The sequence below is a fragment of the Cloeon dipterum genome, chromosome X (assembly GCF_949628265.1).
Source record: "Cloeon dipterum chromosome X, ieCloDipt1.1, whole genome shotgun sequence".
Taxonomy (NCBI): domain Eukaryota; kingdom Metazoa; phylum Arthropoda; class Insecta; order Ephemeroptera; family Baetidae; genus Cloeon; species Cloeon dipterum.
In genome coordinates this window covers 28,501,372-28,514,765 of record NC_088790.1, presented here as the reverse complement: position 1 = coordinate 28,514,765, position 13,394 = coordinate 28,501,372, and the positions used below count along the sequence as shown (strand labels likewise).

Sequence of the window (13,394 nt, the reverse complement as noted above, 5' to 3'; positions counted from 1 at the left end):
ACTGCTACGCGGGTGACATTGAGGTCAAAAAGTTGGAATCCAAAAGGCAGGTTAATCGATGCCTATAAAAATCAAATTTCAACTAAAAACATGTTTTATATAAATTTTTACATACCTTTCCATCAACGAATTGGTCGTCACTCAACTTGGTCGCATTTCCATCACTCTCCATATTTTTCCATAGGAAATCAGCCCCGTCGTCTGGATAGTTGGCATAGTGGATTTTCATTGAGTTGTATTTGTCAGTGACATAGAAGTCTTTTCCTATTTGCTCCTTAATTTCTGTAGAGAAAATCAATTAAATTAAAAACTGAACCGTCGGTGGAGTTAGCAAGTCAACGCGAGTGGCGGTGTTTTCAACTAGCGAGCCTAATTAGCATTTTAGCTTCGAAAATGATGTTTTTTTTTGTGAACCTTGTGCATAACGGCCGTATGCGAAATTTGGTAGGCAAAAGGAGACCAACTGCAAGGTTTAATTAAAAGTTTCGTGTCCTGAAAGCTAACAGGATCGAATCTCGCATCGGACGAGAGGATGACTCAACCACAGAGATAATAGTCAACTCAGCATAGTCACATAAAATAAATGAGCCTGGCCGCAGAGCTCATTGTAATAAATTAAAATTCTCTGGCTTATTATCCCAAGAATTTCTAAAACACTTAAGATATGCTGACAAATTGTAGCCCAAAAATTCAACATATTTTTCCATAAATTAATTTTGGTCTTGTCATTCCGCGCAGGAATGTGGTCGCCAGGTTCCCCTGTACTCTGCAATCATATTTCCAGTCATTCTTGCCGCTAGTGAATAAACCGGCAGGTCATTTTAAAGTGCATGCCGAAAATTCAATTCAAGCCAGAGCAAGATCATTGATTATTTTGCATTGCCGTACAATTAAAATATGTTCCTAAAAATAATATCTTAAAAAATGGACAATTCTTTGTGCTAAAGACCGGGTTCAAAATCCAGGAAAAATATAAATTTCTCACCTTCATCTGTCTCCGTGGATGCAACTCCGGAAACGAGGAAAGCGGCGGCAGGAATTAAAATAAAAAGATATCGGTCGTGAAATTGCGCTTTCCCCATTTTTTAGCTTTCAATCTCTCTGGCGTTCGGACGAGAAATGAGAGGGGTTCATTAGCAGAGAACTCTATTCCTCCCTTTGACACAAACTGCCCCTCCGCAAATTCCATTCATCTTTCCTGAGGTCGCTGCCTCTGCGGGAATCCGAAACGTGCGAAACACTCAAACTCAGCTTTATCTTCACTGTTCATCCCTCTGCGCCTTTTTCGTTTAAAAGTATCTAGGCTTCTCATGTGAGAGACTATAAAAATGGGACAAATAAAGAGCCGATCGATGCTGTGCCGCTTGGCATTGGTGCTGCACAAGTTGCATAACATATAATTAGAGAATTTTACTCATTATAAAATTGATTATTTTTTCTTGTTTACAATTAGAAATGGAAACGAGTTTAATTGAAATTTTTACAACACTCAAGGAAAATGTAAAAGAAACAGCAACATTTCTTGATTTAAAATATTTTAAAAATTTAATTGATTTCTTCTAGCCCTACAAATAGGGCTTATAAATTTATAAAAATTTCCTACTTCTATTGCCCAGTAGGCCAACTTCAATTTACACATAGGTGGCTGGTTCTCGGATTAAATCATAGTCCCAGACTACAGGTTTTTCCTCATCTTCCTGGTCGTTGTTCTGATCCTCGGCTTGATTATTCCCATCCGGCTGATTTGGCTGATTCGTGGATTGGATGCGTTTACAACATACTATTTCGACAATTTTATCTCGAAACAATATACAGATGGCTGAAATAGCCAAATTTGTGAGGACCCCAACTACTAGCAGGACAAAATAGAACCTGTGAGTTCCTGAAATCATAAAAATTGTTTTCAATAGATTACTGGAAAATTTGTAAAGAGTTCTAGCACCAAATAACTATTCACACTGTTATTTTATAGTATATCTATAGAGAAATGTCAGTTATGATTATTTTGTAATTAAATTATCAATTTTTATGATATTTGGCTCTCGTGTGAAAATGCATTAGACGTGTGTATAACATGTTTTACAACATTTTAATGAAGCATCGTTGATTCTTTAAATATTTTAAATAAGTCTAGCTTGTTTTAAATTTCGCTCGCTGTGATCTATGCAACAAAAAATTGTCTCGATTGGCAAGCAAATTTTAAACTTCCCTGATATAAAATAAATGTAAAAAGGCGATTAGTTTACCCTTATACTCTCTATCTATTAAGATAATCAGCAAATAATAATGGGTTTTATAAATAAGACATTTAACAAACAACGAATTATTTTAAAACCTTGGATGTCGAAGTGGCAGAAAGTCGGATAACTCCCGTGGTAAATATCGCATTTGTTCTCCTTCCACACGTGCAGCAAGCTGTCCCTCGTGCTGGAACATTTCTGGATTGCTGGGCACCAAGAGCATCGGACCCTTTTACTCGGGCTGCGATGAAATACAGTTTTTGTACAGTCATAACAGTTTTTTTGCCCCATGCACCAGTCAGCCGGGGAAAATCTGACCACAGTCCCTTTCTTCACTTCGTATTTTTTTAAGCTCATTAAAAATCCAAGCTCGTAATTTTCCTCATAGGGGGGAACTTTAAATAATTCTTGATGACGATACGTGACTCCGAATTTATCTCCGAAGAAATCACAATATTCTCGCAAATCTGTCAAGTTGAAGGGAACTCTTCTGTAAACGAAATCGATTTTTCCTCTTTCGCCTAGTCTGACTTGAAAGCTGAACTCGTGTTCTTGGAAAATTTCGTGGTTGAATCGAAAGTTATTCCACTGGACGTAGAAGTTTTTTTCTGAAAAATATTTGGTTTCAATATTTTGACTTTTGGAGGGGTTTTGGTTTAAAATATACAGTTTATTATAATCTGAACCGTGGCAGATACCCCGTGAGTTAAAATCAATTTTCACGCTCACCTAGAAAGAAGTAAGAAATATTGCAGCGGGTCAGTCCAAATTTAACGTTTAAGGGAGCGATGGTCCAATTAACGGAAGGATCTACAGATTGAATTGTCCCTTCTTTCGTCACTGCTACGCGGGTGACATTGAGGTCAAAAAGTTGAAATCCATAAGGCAGGTCAATCAACGCCTGAAATTCAAATTTAAAACAATTTTTTCTTTCAAATTTTTTTTAATACCTTTCCATCAACGAATTGGTTGTCGCTCAACTTGGTCGCATTTTCTTCACTCTCCATATTTTTCCAAAATATGTCGGCATCGTCTTCTGGATAGTACACATAGTTGACTTTCATCGAGTAGTATTTGTCTGTTTCGTGGAAGGAGTTCCCTATTCGCTGATTTATTTCTGTAAAGAAATCGAAAATTCTTTTAAAATTAATTTAGGAAATAAATGATAATTAAATGTAGACTGTTAAAAAGCAAAATGAAATGAGTTAAAATTTGAATCGTCGGAGTTAGGGGAGTCCAGTCGCCAACCTTACTAATTTTATGTGCACTTGGTGTTTTTAAAAATTATCCGCTAGAAATAAAAATGATAGTAAAAACACAGAAATTAGAGGCTCCTGGCTGCCAAGCTCGAAATAAATATTAATGTACCGGCCTAATGCAAGAATTCCTATACACGCTTATGCTGAGAAATAAATATTTGATAAAATATTTGTCTTGTTATTCCGCACAGCGATGTGGCCACCAGTTTCCTTATTCTCTACCGCGTTTCATCAGGCCGCGAGTGAAAAAACGGGCAGGTCTTTTAAGAATTCATAAGAAAATGCAATAAATCCGGAACAAAGATCATTTCTCGGTTTACATTTCAATTAAAATATTTTCCTGTGAATTATCTTAAAAAAAATAAATTATTCTTACTATCTACTGTCTCCGTGGACGCATTTCCGGAAACGAGTAGGAAAGCGGTGGAAGTTAGTAAAACAAAAAGAAATCGGTCGTAAAACCGCGCTTTCCCCATTCTTTTAGCTTATTCTGCTTCTTTGGCGTTTGAACGAGAAATGAGGGGTTCGCTAGCAGAAAACTCTATTCCTCCCTTTGACACAAACCCCTCTGCAAATTCCATTCATCTTTTCTGCGGTCGCTGCTTCTGTGGGAATTCGAAACGTGTTAAACCTTCGCTGTCCCCAACTCTGCGCCTTTTTCGTTATTACGTACGCTTCTCATGTGAAAGGTAAAAAATGGGACAAAGAGCCGATTCATGCTGTGCCGCTTGGCATTGGTGCTGCACAAGTTGCATAAAAAAATTGGAGACTTTAACTGATTTATTAATTATTTCATAAAATTATTACTCATTATTTTTGGCCAAACAGAGTATGGTAATTTATTAAAATCAAGGACCTAAATATTAAATAAACTGCTACTAAACATGGAAATATGTAATTGTCAAGGTAAACGTAATAGAAACACAGAAAAACATGTGCTGATACAAATCATTTTAAAAAATTATTTTTATTTTTTGCTACCCGCAAAAAATGGACTTGTATATTTTCCTATTTTTATTGTATTGAACTGACCTAAATGACAACTTCAATTTATACATGGGTGGGTGTCTTTAATTTCTTTAACTTGGGTAATGTTCTTTTGTTCGTCATCCTGCTCTTCCTGGTGATTGTTCTGATCTTCGGCTGGATTTTTGTCATCCGGCTGATTTGGCTGATTCGTGAGGTCGTTCAGTTCGATGCTTTCTTCAACCGGGCTAGATTCCACAGCTATTGTACAACTTGAAACATTTAAAATTTCTTTAAAAGGCAGCACGTTCAAAATCCAGTTAGACTATCGGGTTTCTATAACTGCTTATTGTTAGTAACCTTTATTTTGAACAGGATCATTCTTCGTGGACGCCATTTCGGAAGGGAGGAAAGTGGTGGTTATTATTAAAATAAAAAGAATTCGGTTGTAAAATTGCACGTTTTCCAATTTTTTAGCTTTTAAACGCTTTGGCATCCAGATGTAAAATGAGAACTTGATTCCAATAGAAGAGCATCCCTCTCTTGGGCTCAAACCCCTCAGCAAATTCCATTCATTTTTCCTGAGGTCACTGCCTCGGCGGGAATTCGAAACGCGCGAGACACTTAAATTTTTCTTCGCGCCCAAGATAAAAAAGACCAAAAACAAGATAAAAAAGTCATTTTTTATTTTTCTAATTTTAAATAATATTCGTTTCAATAAACAAAGACAAGCAACTGATGATATTTTGCTAAAAATTATATTTTCTATTGTAGATTTAAAATTACCAATTTAAAATAGTAACTATTTATTAACTTAGTCAAAGAAAGGCAATAAAATTCATATTCGCGCTGCTCTGCCTGCTTTAGTTCATCCCGGTGAGATCAAAGCCCAAGGTTGAAAGCAGAGGTTCAATAAATAAAATAGCATACTTAATTAAAGAGGGTTGACATCTAAACAAATTAAAGGCCCACTTAGACGAAAATTTTGAGCACACGAATTGATTCCTGAGGGTCGAATTAGGTAAATTTGATATTTTTTCCGACCAAAAAGTTTAGCGTGCCATGCGTAGCACTCGCGGAACCTTTTTTTGCCGCCAAATAATATGAACCTTTTTTGCGTGAACTACGCATGCGTCAGACCTGGTGGGGCGGCCGGCCAGCCGACGCAGATGGAGAGGGGGGAAATAAATGTGCTTCGCATCTTGTCAGCAGGCGAGCGGCGAGAGAAAATAATGTGCGTCTGCTAGCCGGCCGCCCCACCAGGTCTGACGCATGCGTAGTTCACGCAAAAAAGGTTCATATTATTTGGCGGCAAAAAAGTTTCCGCGAGTGCTACGCACGTCACGCTCAACGTTTTGGTCGGATAAAATATCAAATTTACCTAATTCGACCCTCAGGAATCGATTCGTGTGCTCAAAATTTTCGTCAAAGTGGGCCTTTAAAATAATGGGATCAGCGTTTATTTTTAAAAGACATTAGAAAACCTGCGTAGGTTTCTCAAGTGATAGATTATATAAAAATGGGATTGATGCTGTGCCGCTTGGCAATGGTGCTGAGCACGTTGCATAACGTAAAATTTGAGCATTTATTTTTATTAATTATGTCTTTTAAGTGTGATAAAATTATTACCCACTATTTTTGGCCAAACAGAAGATTGATCTTGCTTTCAAAACAAAAATCTGAGTACTTCAAAAAGAGTTTGATTGAAATTTTCACGGCGTTCAAGGTAAATGGAAAAGAAACACAGAAAAATATGTGTAGATATAAATTACATTAAATATTTATTTGATATAATGCTTGCCCTAAAAAATTGGCTTGTATATATTTATAATAATTTCCTATTTCTATTCAATTGAACTGACCAAAAGGCCAACTTCTATTTAGTTCTGGGAGTCTACAATTGGGATGCTGCGTCTATCTGATAATTGTTCTGAGTTTCGGCTGGATTACTGTCGTCCGACTGATTTGGCTTATTAGGCAGGTACGTCGTCATTTCCAAAGCATACAGATTTACATTGGTTTATACAACAAACCACTTTTCCGTAATATTTGTGTACTACAAATATTATGAGGTAGACTATGAGGAAGACTATGGAGTAGATCACCCCAAATGCGAGTATTCTAGGTTTTAAAAAGCTCAACACGCGATAAAAGATGGAAGCTTCTGAAATAAGAAAAGGTTTTTGATGGTTATTAACTTGAAGCTAGTAAATTTGAAAAAGGTCCAAACCCCCAGCATATAAAATAATATATTATAGTAAGTATGATAGGAATGTGTCATGTTTTGCAATTTAACTATATCGCCTTCTGTTATTTGGCTCTCATGCGTAAAAGCGTAAGACGCGATTAAGTTTTAAAACATGTTTTACGACAGTTTAATGAAGCATCGCTCATTCCGTAAATATTGTAAATGAGTGTAACTCGATTAATTTTGATTCCTTCTCCTTGCGACCTACGAATTGTAAGGAATAATTTTTTATCACCCTGACAGGGCTCACCGCTCGATTGTCATATAATTTTACTGGCAATCGAATTGGCATTATTTATATTTTAAAGCTTTCCTAATTTTAAATAAATTCCAAATCGTTCCACGTCAAAATAATAAATCGTCCTGGTCCCGGTAAAATTGCGCAACGTTCAACAAACACCCAAATTTTCACTGTAGGAATTATTGATTGTTGACCTTTTCTTGCAACAAGGAAATTCGCGTTTGGTTGTTGAAAGTTGCGCAATTTTACCGGGGCCAGGACGAAATGTAAAAAAGTAAATATTTTCCATTGTTCTCTATTCCTCCATTAAATAATCAATCAATGAGTTTTATAACCAAGACCAATAACAAAAAACGAACCTTCGAAACCTATGAAGGTGATGTATTCGAGTACTGCCAATATTATGAGGTAGATCACCCCTATTGCGAGTATTCTAGGTATTAAAGAGCTCAACACGTAATAAAAGATGGAAGCTCCTGAAATAAGAAAAGGTTTTTGATGGTTAACTTGAAGCTAGTAAATTTGAAAAAGGTCCAAACCCCCAGCATATAAAATAATATATTATAGTACGTATGATAGGAATGTGTCATGTTTTGCAATTTAACTATATCGCCTTCTGTTATTTGGCTCTCATGCGTAAAAGCGTAAGACGCGATCGTTCCACGTCAAAATAATAAATCGTCCTGGTCCCGGTAAAATTGCGCAACGTTCAACAAACACCCAAATTTTCACTGTCGAATTATTGATTGTTGACCTTTTCTTGCAACAAGGAAATTCGCGTTTGGTTGTTGAAAGTTGCGCAATTTTACCGGTGCCAGGACGAAATGTAAAAAAGTAAATATTTTCCATTGTTCTCTATTCCTCCATTAAATAATCAATCAATGAGTTTTATAACCAAGACCAATAACAAAAAACGAACCTTCGAAACCTATGAAGGTGATGTATTTGAGTACTGCCAATATTATGAGGTAGATCACTCCTATTGCGAGTATTCTAGGTATTAAAACGCTCAGCGCGTGATAAAAGATGGAAGCTCCTGAAATAAGAAAAGGTTTTTGATGGTTAACTTGAAGCTAGTAAATTTGAAAAAGGTCCAAACCCCCAGCATATAAAATAATATATTATAGCACGTATGATAGGAATGTGTCATGTTTTGCAATTTAACTATCGCCTTCTGTTATTTGGCTCTCATGCGTAAAAGCGAAAGACGCGATTAAGTTTTAAAACATGTTTACGACAGTTTAATGAAGCATCGCTCATTCCGTAAATATTTTAAATGAGTGTAACTCGATTTTGATTCCTTCATTGTTCTCTATTCCTCCATTAAATAATCAATCAATGAGTTTTATAACCAAGACCAATAACAAAAAACGAACCTTCGAAACCTAAGAAGGTGATGTAGCAGTGACCTGGACGATTGAAGTGCTCATCATTGCATTTATTCTCCCTCCAGATGTTCCGCGAAATGTCCCTCGTGCTGGAACACTTCTCGATTGCTGGGCACCACAAGCATCGGGCAGTTTGATTCGGCTTGATTTTAAATTCAGTTGTGGTGCAATCATAGCAGTTTTTTCGAAACATGCACTGGTCTGCCGGGAAAAATCTGATCACAGTCCCCTTCTTGATCTCGTTAGCTTTGTAATACGGATTGTATTTTTTGGAATCCAAGAAAAATCCAAGTTCGTAAGTTTCATGGTAGGGGGGAACTTTAAACTCTTCCTGATGAGAATACACGACTCCAAATTTATCTCCGAGGCAGTCACACAAGTAGTACGGCAAATATTTCAAGTCGAAGGGCACTTTCTTGTAAAAGAAATCGATTTGTCCTCTGTCGCCCAGTCTGACTTGAAATCTGAAATCGTGCTCTTTGAAAATTTCGTGGTTGAATCGAAAGTTGTTCCACTGGACGTAAAGGTTTTTATCTGAAAAATATTTTATTTTTAGTTATAACCCTACTAAAATTTTATTGTTATGCAGAATTTTGAATATAAGATGGTTTTCGCTGCAATATAAACGGTTTGGGCGTTATTAAAACGATTTGAAAGGTTTTTTATGGCACTAATTTAGTCCATCACGAATTTTTTGATATTTCAGTAAAAAGATTATTAACTTAAGGGCGCTGTCTTAAATGCAGGAACAATTTTTCTTTGATTGTTTTTAAATTTATTCTACATTGCAAAATTGATGACACTCTGTATGCAGAAATTTTTATTCTCTAAGCAATGATTAACACGGTAAATCTAATACGAAACGATCTACACGAGAACAATTTTGATACAAAATGTGCAATAAAAATGCTGCCGGCTGTTTAGTTTATTTTCAGATTAATCTTGACTGATTCGCATAATTTTGTTTCAGATTTATTTATCAATTTCAAGTTAGAGATAAATTTGTACTGTGGCAGAAACCCCTAGAATATAAAATAAATTTTTATTCTCACCTTTGAAGAGGTATGAAATAGTGGAACTGCTCATTCCGAATTTGGCGTTTAAGGGAGCGATGGTCCATTTAACGGAAGGATCAGCTGATAGAATTGTCCCTTCTTTTGTGACTGCTACGCGGGTAACAATAAGGTCAAAAAGTTGAAATCCAAAAGGCAGATCAATCAACGCCTAAAATTAAAATTTATATCAAAACATTTTTTTCAAATGTTTTCATACCTTTCCATCAACGAATTGGTCGTCGCTCAACTTAGTCGCATGTTCTTCACTCTCCATATTTTTCCATAGAAAATCGGAACCGTCGTCTGGATAGTAGTTAATATGCTGGATTTTCATTGTGTAGTATTCGTCATATCCCTGGAAGGTAACCTTTGGTTGCTTCTTGATCACTGAAGGGAAATCAAAATCTTTTCAAAATAGTACCACAAGTGATTAATTTAATTTAAGAAATGAATTTTAGTTGTTAAGAAGAAATAAAAGGAATATCAAGAATTTCTAAAACACGCAAAATAGGCTGAGAATTTCGAGCAGAATATTCAACATATTTTTCCATAAAAGAATTTTCTTGTCATTCCACACAGGAATGTGGCCGCGAGTAATTTTAGAATGCAGGCCAAAAATGCAATACACTCAAGGCAAGATAAATTCGATCTGGTCGAGGTAAAATTGCGCATTGCTTTACATAACACAAATTTCTCTGTCGAATAATATAATATAAATTGAAACTGCGCGTGTCGTAATTGTTGGCATATTTCAATTTCATTGAGTAGTAATATTTATCAGTTGCCTGGAAGGAGACCCCTGATTTCTTAGTACTTTAGAGAAATCAATATCAATTTAAAAGATTGCCATCAAAATTAATTTAACTTAAGATATGAAAGATACAATCTTAATATTTCCTTAACATACTGCTCAAGATATGCTGAGAATTTTGAATATATTTTTCCAAATATTTCTTGGTCTTGACATTTCACAAAGGAATTTTGACGCCATTCCTGCCCCTCTCCCTTTGCAATCATTTTAGTTGTTAAGAAGAAATAAAATGAATACCAAGAATTTCTAAAACCCTCAAGATATGCTGAGAATTTCGAGCAGAACATTCAATATATTTTTCCATATAAGAATTTTCTTGTCATTCCACACAAGAATGTGGCCGCGGTTGGTTATTTTACATTGCAGGCCAAAAATGCCAAAAATAAATGATTTTTCTTGCTCTGGAATGTATTACTCAACATTACCCGAATTTCCACAGTCTAATTGATTGTTGCACGTTTCTTGCAACAACGAAATTCGCGCTCTGTTGTTGAAAATGCGGAATTTTTTCGCTGCAATGACGATTTGAAAATTGATTATTGTACAAACAATGAAATTGTTAACCCTCTAATATACATAATAATATCTTTTAAAATTGGACAATGCTTATGGTGCTACAGGCTACGTTGGAATCCAGGTCGTTGTAATATATAATTATCAGATATTTATCTGTGCTAAATAAAAATTCTTACCATCATCTGTCTCCGTTGACGCATTTCCGGAAAGGAGGAAAGCGGTGGCAGCTAATATTAAAATAACAAGTAGACAGAAAATTTTCACTTTCCCCATTCTTTTAGCTTTCGATCTCTTCGGAGTCCAGTCGTAAAATGAGAGGGTGCAGCAGCCACCTTTCTCCCCACTATCTCCTATGTTCAACTCGACCCCTCTGTGCGCTAGCGAGCGGGGGGGGGGAGGTTATTTTAACCTAGGCCGTCGCAGGTGGCGGTCGTCTCCTTCGAACAGAGGGGTCGAGTTGAACATCAGTGATAGTGGGGGGGGGGGGAAGGTGGCTACTGCTGTGTGAATCCCTTATGGTACTTTTAATAGTAGATACTTAAAAACCACTTTAATTTAAATTATATTGTTCGCTTGACAAAAAACTGACTCCTAATTGTACCACAAGTGATTACAAGTAAATTGCCAAACACTCTAATTATATTGTTTTGAATACAAAGTAATCTCATTGAGGACCAAAACATATTTATTCCATTAAATCCTCAATGTCCTTGATTCAATAATATTTTCAATAGAGGATATTTATGTCCATTTGTAAAAGTGAAGTTAATCTATTTTTTACTCGATTACCCTCAGCCATGTTTTCCATTGGGCAAACCCCTCACTTGCCACTATATAACCGCGGACCAAATGACACTCGAGTTACTTGAGAGTTCATTTTCCACGCGTTACAACGGGCTAGTGTGGGAGACGTCCGCAGCTATTCTTCTTTAATTGGCAGAGTGAGTGGTGAGAAACATATAGTTAACTGAGCTTATTAATTCCTCTTTTCAAAGTTTAATTCATTTAATATTCAGTTCCTGATTGTATTTCGGTTATTTCAATAACGTTCTTAACTGAGTCAATGTCAAGGTGAAATATATTTCATAATTTTTAAACCAAATATAAATTTTGCTGTATCGTTTAAAGTATCAGCTTAAATAATAATGTTACTATTGTATTTAACATAAGCTGGTCTCTTTCATTATTTTACCCTAGTAATTAAAGAAACTACGCGATCTTGAACCGCTCGTCTAAAACTTATATTTATTAATTAAATTTCATTTTCTAAAATTATTCTTTTAACGTAAATTCAAAATCTTCCATTTCCAACTTTGGGAAGTAATTAAAGTTGGTGGTGTCAGAAAAATCCTGAAAGGGCACGGCTTCACCGGGAGGGTAACTACTGGGGAGTTCTGTCCTGCGGCCCGAATTAATGCCTGGGTACGCGAAGGTTGCAACGTAATTCTAGATAAAGGCAAATTTTTGGATAATTAATCAGCTAGATTACTCCTGACAATGTTGCAATTCACAGCTGAGAAATCTCTATTCGAATAAAAGTTTTCCTCCCTTCGGAGCAGAGGTTCAGTAAAAATATCATAAAACGGAATTAAAGAGGGTTCACACATTATTTACGAAACAAATTAATGAGATCAGAGATTATTTAAAGAAATTAGAACACCTCTGCGTAGGCTTCTCAAGCGAAAGTTATAAAAATTGGAATGATGCTGTGCCGCTTGGCAATGGTGCTGCACAAGTTGCATAACATAAAATTAGAGAATTTAACTGATTATATTTATTTATGTGTCTTAAATCTGTGATAAAATTAAAAGTCACTATTTTCAGCCAAACAGAAGATTGATCTTGCTTTCAAAAAAAAAAATCTACGTAGTTCAACGAGTTTAATTGAAATTTTCAAGGTAGTCAAGGTAAATTTAATAAAAACAAACATAAATCATCTTAAAAGTTTTACTTGAATCTTTTTGCTAGCCCTGCAAAAAGGGCTCGGATAGGTACAGTAAATTCCTGCTTTCCAGCCCAGCAGGCCAACTTCAATTTACACTCCGTTCTCTTCATTTTGGGAGGTGTTAATGTCGCCGTCTTGCTGCTCATTGTTCTGGTCTCTCGCTTGATGATTGCTAGCTATCCAGCTGATTTGGCTCATTGCTGGATTTGATCGATTTGATGCTTTCTGGAAGCCATTCCGTTGGTATTGCACAGCATACCATCACCATTTCTTCTGTGGACAATATGCAGAAGAGGATAAAAACAATCAGAAGTAGGCAGGGTAGCCACTAAACTGATGGTGTTATTAATTCCTGAATTTATAAAAAAAGTTTTATACGGTTACTATCTTCAAGCAATTAATTTTTAAAGGGTTACAAAAATCACTACATTTTTACTCTTTTTCTTGTCACAAAGTCCAACTAAAAACCAAATTTTCGTACATTCCAATCGATTTCTGCAGGTCAAAGTAGGTTTGGTAAAATATTTGAGCAATTCGAGTCACTAAACGAACCACTTTTTGCCATCTCTGACGTTGGGTAGCCAGTATTACATCTCCGAACTGCTCAAATACCTCCCATTGCTTTGACACTCCTGAGAATGCCGCTGAAAAATGCGAGCCAACGGGCTGGTTAAAAATATAATTATCAAATTTCTATTTGTGCTAAATAAAAATTATTACCGTCA

General features: G+C 35.9%; 1 long non-coding RNA gene across 1 annotated transcript; it reads left to right on the top strand.

The window, feature by feature from the left end:
* The first annotated feature begins 11,492 nt into the window (after positions 1–11,492).
* On the top strand, positions 11,493–12,164 carry LOC135947519 (uncharacterized). Its single transcript, XR_010575637.1, has 2 exons — positions 11,493–11,672; positions 12,068–12,164. It is a non-coding gene; the product is annotated as an uncharacterized LOC135947519 (long non-coding RNA).
* Positions 12,165–13,394: the final 1,230 nt, after the last annotated feature.